This window comes from Silene latifolia, chromosome X (genome assembly GCF_048544455.1).
Source record: "Silene latifolia isolate original U9 population chromosome X, ASM4854445v1, whole genome shotgun sequence".
Taxonomy (NCBI): domain Eukaryota; kingdom Viridiplantae; phylum Streptophyta; class Magnoliopsida; order Caryophyllales; family Caryophyllaceae; genus Silene; species Silene latifolia.
In genome coordinates, this window is record NC_133537.1 from 308,748,973 (window position 1) to 308,762,157 (window position 13,185).

General features: G+C 35.8%; 1 long non-coding RNA gene across 1 annotated transcript; it reads left to right on the forward strand.

Annotated features, from left to right (window-relative positions):
- The first annotated feature begins 798 nt into the window (after window positions 1-798).
- LOC141617409 (uncharacterized) lies at window positions 799-2,856 on the forward strand. Its single transcript, XR_012531107.1, has 3 exons — window positions 799-974; window positions 1,952-2,231; window positions 2,322-2,856. It is a non-coding gene; the product is annotated as an uncharacterized LOC141617409 (long non-coding RNA).
- The last annotated feature ends 10,329 nt before the right edge of the window (window positions 2,857-13,185 follow it).

A 13,185-nucleotide genomic window follows, 5' to 3' on the forward strand; every position in this document is an offset into this window, starting at 1 on the left:
ATACTTCAGTTGGTTAATTGTTTAGTTTTGGGTGATGATGTCGATTTCTTATGAATCTTTGTCTTCTTTTTTCTTTTCTTTTTTTTATTATTGACTTATTGTTTATTTACGTTCTGAATTTTCAAAATTGTTCTTAAATTTAATGCATTTGTAGTTATTGAATCAAGGAAGAACAACGAGCCAAAGAGTCGGAGATTAGACAACTTTGTTTTATCGGTTTTTAATTCACGAATAAGTTTTAGTTTGCATTAATATTTTATATAAACCACTTCGGTTTTCTAAATTTGAGGCTTTATATATTTTTTTTTTACACCGGGCCTCCACATTTCTTGAGACGGCCCTGATGCCATTCCTAAGTTTAATCACATTACATCTTAGGTCAGTCCGTCCTGTAATTATAGGCCATTGGATGATGCGAGATCTAACGCTTTACATTAAGCCACGTCGAAGTTAGAGCATCCGCAAAGGAGGGAAATAAGCTCCCCTTTTACCTTCTCTTTCCTCAAATGAGCAACCTCATTGTTGCACTAACCTCCCCATTTTTTGGGGTTCCACTGTTTTTAGGGAAGGTCCCCAACAAAAAAGTAAGACAATTTTTTTTACTTTTGGGAGCTTCCCAAATTTATGTGTGTGAATTGGGGAATCCCATTATTGCATTGATGTAGTTATGAAATGGGGAGGGTAAATGGAAAAGTTAGTGGAAAATGAGGTGGACGAATAAAAAAAGGAAAGAGAAATTGTGGGGAGCCTCACCTTTGCGGATGCTCTTAGACTTCCCTACCCAAAACCTAACCTGACAAATAATCAGATTTCACCTCTTTCATTCTCTCCCCTACTCCCTCCTTACCAAAACCCCTAAAATCAACAAAAAAAATCCCGAAAAAGTCTCTGAAAATCAGGAGAAGTGTACAAAGTTCAATCGAAATCGATCAATCACGAATCTGATTATTTCATAGTTACGACAAAAATAAGAGGTAAAGTCAACACTATTTTTATTAGTTTTAGTTCTTATGTCCATTTTTAAAGTTATATTGTGTGATTATACGCGATTATTCTGATATTTGAGATTTAGTTATGCTAATATTGTTTGATTTAAAGTTTGAGTAATTATGTGCTATTTTATTGCTTAATCGAGAGGTTTATGTTAATATTGATCATTTTATGAGTTTTACTCTTTGTTATAACATCATTTTCATGTCATACTCGATTCTTTGTGTACATGATATAATTGATTATCTCATTTTTATTGATTTATGTTCACACACTATTATGTGTGCTCTTGATATTACTGCTCGAATTTCTAAATTTCTGAAATAAAATTTGTCAAATGATCCAGGTGTGATAGCATACAGCACAACTTCGATAAGTATAATGTTCTTTCATAGCTTGAATGGTATTGTTCAAATGAATGAAGTGCTGGTGTTATTCTATAACATAATTAGTGGTACTTAGTAGACTAACTATTGTAACTCCAATGACTTGTAGGAGCTATCTCTAACCATTGAGTTTTTGGAGATCTTATGAACTCACAATAACACTGTTATACTAACAATACAACAATAACAGTGTTACCGTAACACACCTTGTGATACAATATTAGCGTAACAGTGCTACAACAAAAATGTTAATATAACGATGTTACAATAACAATGCTACTCTTACTTCCCTCTTGATACAATTTTAAACTAGTAGTTTTAGAGTAAAAATATTAGAATAACGGTGTTACAATAACAGTGCTACTCTGACTCGCCACGTGATGCAATGTTAAAGTAATGGTGCGATTAAAACACTACATTAATGGTGTTACAAACATGCCATATGATACAATGTTAAAGTAACCGTGTCTCAGTAATAAAACATTACAATAAATGAGAAGCAAACAATGTTGCTGCTTTTTACGATTGTTGTTGTTGTTGTTGTTGGTTCTTATTGTCACCATGATTATTTTTAGGGACTCTGAGACTATTGGTAGCACCACCACCAAGTTATGAAGGTGGCAGCGCAAAATTAGGTGAATGAAAGGGCATAGGAATTTTGGGCCATAGAAACCCATGCTGGGCCGGTTCCGACTATCATGACTTGATGGGTTGTCCTCGCCACCGACATCCCGACCTCTAGTCCCTTGAACGTTATGCAAGATAGCATTCTGATTTGGGTTCTAGACATTGCTAGCATCACCTCCTTGGTGCTGCGGTTGTTGGTTCTGGAAATGTTTTTAAGAGGTTGAAGAGGTAATGGACATGCTAGCAATCATATGGTTTTGCTGCATTTTCATGGACTGCAATAGACTTGACCATGTTGTGCTTGTTGTAATTGTGAAGGATGTAGCACAAGGGCGGGCAGAACCCATTGCCTATTGTTTGCCTATTGGGAAACAGAATGTCGGACCGTGCTGTACCTGTTGAATTTATGCTTGTGGAGACTTATCCTTTGAAGAAGTAGACAAAGGAAGTTGTCCAGAGAAGAATAAAAGGTTGTCCTTTATTATATTGGGCAGGGTTGACCACATTTGTCCCAGAGAAGAGACCAGTTGATAAGCATGTCTCAATTGTTCGGCTGGGCGCCAATGATCAAAGCTGGAGATGCGGCAGCTACTGCAGACCAGTAAGGGTTCATCTCCATCAATTGGGGGACCAAGATTGACTTGGCAATGTAGGAATGTGTGGCACATCTTTGTAGCCTCTTCTCTTGATGACAATATCTCAATAACAATGTTACAGTAACACTTTTATAGTGACATTGTTACAGTCAGACGGTTATAGTAACACGGTTATAGTAACATTGTTACTTTTGATGTTGTAACATTCCATACTATTTTTAATTTTATTATTTAGCAGAGTATAACGTAAGTTTGTGCCAGATTATTGAGTATAAACCTCTCAAAATTTTATGTTCATGCCAGTTTAAAGCATACCACTTTGATAGCATTTGTCTACACGTCACAAAATTTTGAAGTAATTATTTTTTTATGATTTATAATTTTTTTTAAATCTAAATTTATGTTTTAAGAATTTTTTGAAGACTAACACATTACAATAACAATGTTAGAGTAACACTATTACCATAACAATATTACATAAACACCCGCTACCGTAACAAATATTATTGTAACCAAGTTACAGACCTTATAGTAACAATGTTACTATAATGAAAATAAAGGAAAAATGTTGTAGTAACATTATTACAACAATGAAAAAAAAGTAACAATTCTAAAGTAATAACTGTTATAATAATAACCGGTATAGCAACAATGTTAATGTATTATCAGTATTACAATAATAAGTGTTTTAATAGCAAGACTCGAGGTGTAGTTCAGAACTCTAAATCAACGATAAATGACCGACTAAGATGAAGCTTTACACAGTTCCAGTACACAAATTTACATCATATCCACTTTGGACTACTCTTACAAGATCTAACACCTAACTTCTTCACCAACAAAATACAGTAAATTTCCAAATACGACGAGTTTTTTTTTTTAAAAAAAAAAACACCACATATGATTTGGTATCGTCGAGGATAGAGAAACCTCTTATCTTCTCAGTTGTGATAGCTTACATCCAGGGCCGTCTGGGAGATTCTGGTGGCCCTGTACGGAATCTTTATAAGAGGCCCTAACTAATACGACTAGGAATACATATACTTATTAAAAAAAAGATATACTCCCTTTGTCCCGGTCAATTATTGTCCTTTTCCATATTAGGGTGTCTCAGTGAGTTGTTGTCCTTTCTATTTTAAGAATGAACTTAATGAACAATTTGATCATTCACATTCAATTTGTTCCACTTGTCATTTAGTACTTGACCCCTTTATCTTTTCTTAGTCTTTGTGCCAAAACCAAATGACAACAATTGACCGGGACAGAGGGAGTATATATTTTTCACGACTACACAAATAAATTTTCTAAGCCCGGACTACCAAAATACTCAGAATATTATTTGAAGAATAAATTGTTGAACCACTTAATCAACAAAAAATTATCAAAAACAAAAATATTGTCCAAAGTGTTATAAAAAGCTACCTGCAAAAATTTTAAAAAATAAAAAATAAAACAAAAAAGACACCGCAACAATCAAAGAAGATTTATACTCCGTACGTATGTTGGTAGTTTGGGCCCCTTTCATACTACACTGTCACTTTTTATGGTTTAGTAAATATTGTCACTTGTACAGTTATTATTAGGCCGCACAATCAGATTTTGAGGCCCCAAATTTTTGGGGGCCCTGTTCAATTGAACAGGTTGTACTCCCTTATGGCCGGCCCTGCTTACATCACTTATATTGAACGTCTTTCTCTAACTATGTCCTTAGGTCCATGTCCAGATATGAACTACCGGCATCCCTCATTTCAGCATGCGATTAAGGAGCTTCCGAGAAGTCCAACAATGATATCTCTTAAACGTTGAAGCCAAAGATGCAAAGCTCTTTGAATCTTATCAGCAACTAATCTCAACCTACTGTGGGATATATCTACTTAAGGATATTCAAGCACTTCAACGGAACAAAGCCACCACCTTAATCAGCTAATCATAATCATTTTTCAACGAAATCACCTCCTATCAAACATGCAATCATACAATCACCATCTAATAAACACAATACTCCCCAAACCCCAATTTACTCAATTAGGGTTTTAACCAAACTCAATGAAACAATATAAAAACTATACAAGGATCTTACTCTCGACACGACGAACTCAACGGTGTAAAGAACGTGACGATCCAACAACCTTAGCCTTTGGGATTTGATAATAATGTGACGATGGAGACAACGTAACTTCTTTTCTCTTTGAAGAGTTTTTAGAAGAAGTAAAAGTGATGACTAAAGTGACGGAAACCTTTAAATATGAATCACGCGTTATTAACAAATCCCATCAAAAACAACCCGTAAAAGTAACTTACTCGATCGAGTAAGTAACCTACTCGATCGAGTAAGTAACCTACTCGATCGAGTGCCCCTTACTCGATCGAGTACCCATCAAACAGACTACTGTTTCGTATAAAAATATACTTACTCGACAGAGTAAGTCCCACTCGATAGAGTACCCATAGACATAGAAAACCGTAGTATTACAGTCTTCCCTCCTTAAAAAGAACTTCGTCCCCGAAATTCAACCCATACTCAAAAACAAACATACTAACTCGATCAAGACACAACAACGCAACTAAGAACTCAAAACAAAACCCCAACCTACCAAACATGAACTCGTAACACCAACTCCACCAACTATCCCTACCTCCACAACATGGCTCACGATATCGTACCAACTCCATTATATCTCTCTCGACGCTAACTCCATACACTACCAACTACCGTCCACAAACGCTGCTAGCTCCGTAATATATCATCCACTAGCAAATCCAATATCAAAACACTCATAAACATCAAACGGAATGTTACATTCTACCACCCTTAAAAGGAACTTCGTCCTCGAAGTTTACTCACACTCATAATATCATCATCCAACTGTTAACACTGTTGAAATATTCTCCCATTCCTAAACATCACACTACTACAAGCACAGTTATGACCTTTAACAAAATCAACCACAACAGAAAACCATCCTTTATTCTCCATTAAGACTCAAACTTCCAAATATACTACAACATCTACAACCATCAAACTCTCTTTACCGCATCCTACTGCTCTTAAGATAAATGTTAGTCCTCGTAACTCACTAATACTAAATCCTAGCTATATCTTCTCATTATCCTCATCATCACCGCATGTCAAAGATAACCGTCTATAATCTAAACACTCGCCATGCATATATCTAAGACTCTCTTACTTAAACAATTCTCATACTTCAATTCACTCGTCACACCACCTAACCTATACCTCAAAATCTTTAGCTTGACCAAAACTTCAATTGTTCCTTATTACTGCCAAAACGACATAATCCTCTATACCTGCACATATCTCCATACTCATAACTCACGATCCACAATTATTACATACACTCACACTAGATCCTCAAGTTCTTTTCTTTTATTACCGCAAAACTCATTCATCACTTAACATGATACTAATTTCCAACACCCTATACTCACTATCCCAATAAGAGATTATGAACCACTTACAGCTTCCATATCAGAACAACACATGTTCCACAGATCACTTGCCATGACTATGTCTACCGATGCCTCATCTTAAAACAAGATCAAAATTTCTGTAAAAACCTCTCACAACTGTGTCCCATCAACAGAATATCACTATACCATGACAACAACAAAAACATACACAACTCTCTTCCATATCATACTCTACCTTCACTCCCAAGCCGAAACTAGCAAGAAACATCAACAAACAAAACAACAGTCTATATGTACAACCCGAAACTCACAGGAAGCAACATCAAACAAAACAACAATCTATGTATAACTGGTATGTACTTTCGAAAACTCGTATCGTAATCACCCTGCCTACGTCACCATAACCGGTGACGACATCGCAACACCGCCACCAACAGCCGCACCTCAGTGCGAAAATACCCGCATCACAACACGAGGCACCGTACCCGGATCACCACCCGGGGCACAACAACCATATCGATAAACATCACAACCACATACAATTCTCATAAGCACTGACTCGGTACAACTTCCCGGACAATAAAACTTACTCAAAACCGCTTTACTAGGTCACAACGCACCATTTAATATGGAATAAACAATTAAGCACCTCATGAACATCATCCTTACCATTTCACAGAATACACACGTGTTATCAATACACATAAAATTATAACTAGTCATGCTAGATCAATCAAATTATTACCTTTCTGAATATCATTCAATTAGGCTACCGTACTCAACATATAGAACATTCAGATAACAACTTCATAATTATCACACCATACCACTTCTTGTGAGGTCAGAACCTCACACAAACATTTATACAAATCATAGACCCGTAATCACATCCAACTAGTCAATCCTGAACACGTAAGTTACCACGTGGTAAAGGTTACCTCTTGCCCGAGCTTAACTCATAAGCCCCTCATAACACATTTTCCCATTCGCATAACCATCACCTCCTGCCAAATATAACCATATAACTAACACTCGCTAGCAGAAACCGCCTCCTAAGACTACATCTTATACTTTCTCACAACCATACATATCAATCCGGTCTCTACAAAATCGCCCTCGTTAGATTGGCCATTTTTCCTCTTTATCATTACTCTTAACCACTAGCAACAATAACTCAACACTACCACCGTCCGGACATCAAGCCTCTTACACTCATCTATAAACATCACGATTTCTTTCCTATCTTTAGCTAACAACCTAAATAACGAACATCAAACCCATCAACAAAATTAGCTCAACATTATTCCCCATACTATCTTAATTGTATTGTCCTCCAACTCTCCACCAATTATCTCTTATCGTGCAAATTCTTTACCCAACTTTTACTTTCCTTAATTCCTCGAAACTCATGATTATCATGTCGGCCTGGAACTCCTATGTAACCGTTAACTCAAATCCTCATGATAGTATCATACATCTCGACGATTCCTTACTTTTATGTCACATAACCTCGGTGAACATTTTCCTAGTTTTACACCCCTCATTCTTTTCTTTTACACTCGACAAACTCAATTAACCCTTCAACTCCTTATTACTTCTACCTAACTCTTTAGTTCCTCGGTTACCTTCTCATTGCTCCAAAACTCTCATCTCATTATTTCATATCAGTGTCATCTCACTCTTTCTTATCATGGATCCTCTCTTATCATGCCATCACTCACCCTTATCACCAAATAGTCTAGACCGTCTCATGCTATCACTCACATCACTCACACTGATCTCCAATCACTTCCTTTTTTTTTTAAAATCCCAAAACTCATTTCATAACCTTACTTGCCCAAGGAAATCACACATTAGTTTCACCTCTTGATAATGCAAATTCCCAAACTCACTCCCTATCTGCAAATCCACGTCGCGACATGTCTCCACTAAGTTCACTATATACCACTCTTCTCCATCCTTCTACAACAATCTTTCATTACATACACTCCTAACCAACACAATCTAACCAAATCCCTCCCTAATTCCTTACACATCTCGAGTTGCCATTATTCACATCCTTCCTTTCAACCTTTTCCTGTTTATGTTCCTTAGACTCGCATCATCCCTTGCCCATATACACTTACCTTTACATTACTCCACACACAATCATATCACTCATCCCGTTTCATACAAGATGCTCTATACCTCAATAAGCCATACCGATCTTCCTTTTATTTTTCCACTATCTATCACAACCACATATAACTCATGTCCTCCCCACCGGACTCATACTCACCATAAAGTGCCACTCCTTACATCATAAGATTGGGTAACCTACGTATCAGGACCGACACATACGTAAAACAATGCATAAAGAAGCAAAAAGGACACCTTTGAATTAAACATAATAGACTACTAAGTCAAAAGATAAGCATATGACCCAAAACAGGGGTCACTAGATCGAGTACAGGCCACTCGATCGAGTGGGTAACTGTAACACCCCGATTTATGAAGGAGCCTTTAGCAAGACATTCCCTAATAAACCGGACTGTTACCATCTCGGTTTCCCGAGGTAGTGAATAACAAATTAAACTCCAAGGCAAAATATATAATTACTTTAACTTAATTATTACAAAACCTCTTTTACATCAAATTACAAGGAACTAACATAAATGAAAGTGAAAGTCTTCTAAATGATGATCTAGCTACTAAGTCTTCTGATCCAGTGTCTCACGCCCATCAAGCTCCCAGCCTATCTCATAAACCTGTCAAGCCTGCTCCCCAATATTTGGATCGTCACAGGTGTTCACGAATACACAGGGTCAACCACGAGGTTGAGTAGGGAATACAATGAAACAACAAATAATGATATGCATGCTCCTCCGTCACCTCCATCTCCATCTAAACTCATATCTTATAACTCGGAACACCCAGCCATAGCGATCCCCGGTAGACTATATATCGACCGCAGCCCGATCCCCTCCATTTGAGGACACCATGGCAAGTCTGCGAGAACCCGCCCGGGCCTTATCACAACATCATCTTCACCACACCACATCACCACAACATCCTCCATCTCCAATGCATATGAATGCTCAAAAGAAATTAATGCAACACAATATATATATCTTTGAACTGATCAATCATAAAATCATGCCGGTTACCAAATGTTGTGATAACATACTCAATACGATCAATTCGGTCAATCACCTTCCAAAGATATGAATCATAACGTAAATCAACAGCCACGAAGCAAGTCAACGTTCACAGTTTGGTCATACGAAACACAAACAAGTCAACACAATTCAACATCAACGATAATAAGTCAAGTGTTTTTCCCTACCTTTTCGCAATCCAAGCACACACAAGCAATCACTTATGATCCTTCACTTATCCATCACCTACATAACATAATTATATATAATTACCATCTACTCAGTCAATTAATCATGCACATAACCTAGACTCATCATAACTTAATAGGAATATCAATTTAAAGAACAAACACGACTTTTCCTGATTTTCCTGCTCATGGCAGACTCGGTATAAAATGAATAACTAATTCCAGAAAATTCGAATTGATGCAAGGCCAATTGAATTGGAACCCCATGAGTCTTAGCTACAATTTATATCTAACGTGTATTTCTCAAATTCCAAACTTATCAAGGGTTTTCAGACTGATTTCCAAAAACTGACATAAACCGTCGCATAAAAAGTATTGATTCATAAAACGAGTTTGACAAATGATTCTTAAGTAAAACCAACGCCTAACTCATCTAAACTCTTTAAATTAAATATATGAAAAAGACCCAGCACCAACTCAATATCTAAATTATGTTTTAGAAGTAATCTTTCAGCCTCTACTGATTTGCGGACTTTTTAGATAGACGTTCACAAATAATTTCTTCAGGAAAAACTACACGGTGAAATGCTACCAATTTCCACAGGCATAAACTAGGCTTGGAATAAATATGAGTCTCTTCTTTAAATTTTTGCATCCCACGGCTTTAAGACAGGTAAAACACTCAAATAACACAGACCAACGAATCTGTAAATTGCTGTAACTATTCCATTCATTTATCTCATACAATTTATAATCAAAAACCCCCAAACCAATTCTAGGGTTACGAAAATTATCCCAATACTACTATAATTATGCTAATAATTGAATAAAGAGGTAATAGGATAGTCTACTTACGAAATAGGATGAGAATAGGCTGAGAAATCGCCTCGCAATTCCTCACGCGGCTCCCTTCACACACGACTCCCTCTTCTCTCTTTTCTCTCTTTTCTTATGGTTAAAATGAATATGGTGATAGGGAGATTAGGGTTTGGTTAGATGGGTTATACATATAGGATAGGTGCTATTAAGACGATACGGGCCTAGCCTAGTTAGATTAATTAAAACCCGAGTCACATAATTACCCGAGTCACAAATACACTACACGACCGGTGGTAACTCGGCCTAATATAATATCATATTAAAATACCGGGTATTACAGTCTACCCTCCTTAAAAGAAACTTCGTCCCGAAGTTTAACCATAACAAAAACACATCATGTAACACTTCAACATAACCCACACAACGCATAACCAATATAGCCAAACTGAGAAATCACACATGAAAGTATAAAGATTTTACAATCCTACCCTCCTTAAACATGGTTACGTCCCCGTAACCTTCATTATTATAACAAAAGTTCTCAAAATACTGCTAACAACTGAAAGAGGATAAAAGATTCACAACTCACGTTCAAGTTAACTAATCCCTACTAAAGACAATCAATATACAAGCTCTCTCAAGGAAGCTACAGTTACTGCTGCTACAGCACATCGCCACGGATCGGAGCAAAAGCCACGTTGAATAACTTAAGACATTTCAGTATTAATCTAAACACTCTTCATATCAATCAATACATGCAATAACATTCACAGGATCTGCTTGTCAATCTAATTTATACATTACTACTCAGGTTACAAAGATGAAGATGCTTAGGTGCTCACATATGGTTCATGTCAAATAGCATATTTTCCAAGAAATATTGGTCGAATGACGAATGACGAATGCACATTGATTGGCAAATTTTACAAGCTTATTGGTCGAGTCAGTCAAGGGAGTAAACAGCGATATTGGAAAGTTAACATACAATACTATCATACATAAAATTTCATTCTTGGTGTTAAATATATTTAAACTGCACCCAACACCATGACATAAAAGATTAAATGTATTTAACTACACCAATTTTACAAATATTCATTACATATCATGCTAATATCAACATACCATGTTAACACACAACTCACTTAAATCACCACATTACATTTCCCGTTTTGACATTCGTAACTAACCACAACCCACTAATTCACTACATGAACGAACAACATGACTAAATTAACCCACTATTTGTGACTCCGTTCTAGCTTCATTCCCCAGACTAGCAAATATCATGAAACCATACAACCAGACACTGGCTGGAAATCTCATTCCAAATTTATACTCACACGACAAAATTTAACTTCATTTTCAAAACTTTTACTTTCATACTGGACGGTGAATAACTTTCTTAACATAAATCTTATAACAGAGCCGTCCATAGAATCCATTTAACTCAAAATCAGATAAACTTAACTCAATTCCTTCAAACAATACGAGCTTAGGTGTCGACTCATATTTCGTAATTTACAGGTTCATCTTATTCATTTCAGTCCTATCTTTACTAATGAACGACTATTACCTCAACATCAGGATTTTAGTTGCACTTCTTTACTCAGTTATATTCACGGCTAACACGACTACATCATTTAATCGGAGACCTTTTAGATAGTACACATTCCCTGGTGACGTCTCATCAAAGCATACGATTCGTACCATGATGTAAAGCAAGTAACTACAAATTAACTGTGTTCAATCAAAATTTTACCTCTTTATTACAGATCTATTTATCACGGGTTGCATGGTCACACAAAAGTATAAGTACCAACTCAATCACATGTTAAATTTTAAAACGATTTATCACGTCATAAGAACTAGACAAGAGTCTAACCATATAGTCAATATAAGAAGATTATTAGTTTAGATCGGAGGCACATTATAAAATTCCCAGTTAAACTCCTTACGGAACCATCGGTATGCGTCATGAGTAATTAACTTAATAATGTAGAAGTCAAACAACTGAAATTACAATTGAGTATTAATGGTTATATGATTCACAATAACAACAAAATTACTTCCATATCACACATATGTTTAACATTTTAGCAACCATACCATTCAATTGTATCCATCAACTCAAGTATAATTCATTTCAAAGCAAAATAAAAGATATCGCATAAACAACTTAAACATGTACATATACCATCATATAACTTGTAAAACATTATCTATGACAAAAGATTAGCAAGGTGAACAAGTTCTCTGGTTTGCACGGTTTGAACAAATAGGCAACTCGCGGCTCAATTAAACGTAACTATAACGACTATCATTTAAACATACGCATAACATGTGAATCATCAAAGGGTTATCTCATTATAATTCATAGCGACGGTTCGAGAATATATTTCAAATATCGTAACTATATCGTAACTATATCAAACTATATTTCAAATATCGTGACAATTGCAACAATCACCTTAGCATTTCATGACAATACAACTATGAACATATCCAATAAGGAGCAACAACACTATTTTATTATCATATCATAAGTTTAGGTTCAACTGAAATAAATTAATGCAATGAAAGTAATAAGTATAACTATAGGCACACAGACTCACATAAAAGACATTAGAACTCAGATGACATCCTACATGTGTGAACATTTAGACATACTAATTACTACCATCCATGTGTAAACATTTAAACATAATTATTATAAATATTCATGCGAGTATATTAGAACAATCAAGTTAACATTTAACGCCACCAACTTTACCAAGATATGACAATATAGTTTTATATTTATATATATCCGACCACTATTCAAATATGATGAACACACCAGAGATATTATAACATGCCAAGCATAAAATATGCAAACAACTGGACTCGTATAAAATATTTCACCCTCGATTAAGAATCAAATTAAGCTATTCAATTTCACTCATACTATCATGCCAACAATGTTATAAACTAAACTTTAATTTTTTTTTATCACTAGTTAAGATACATA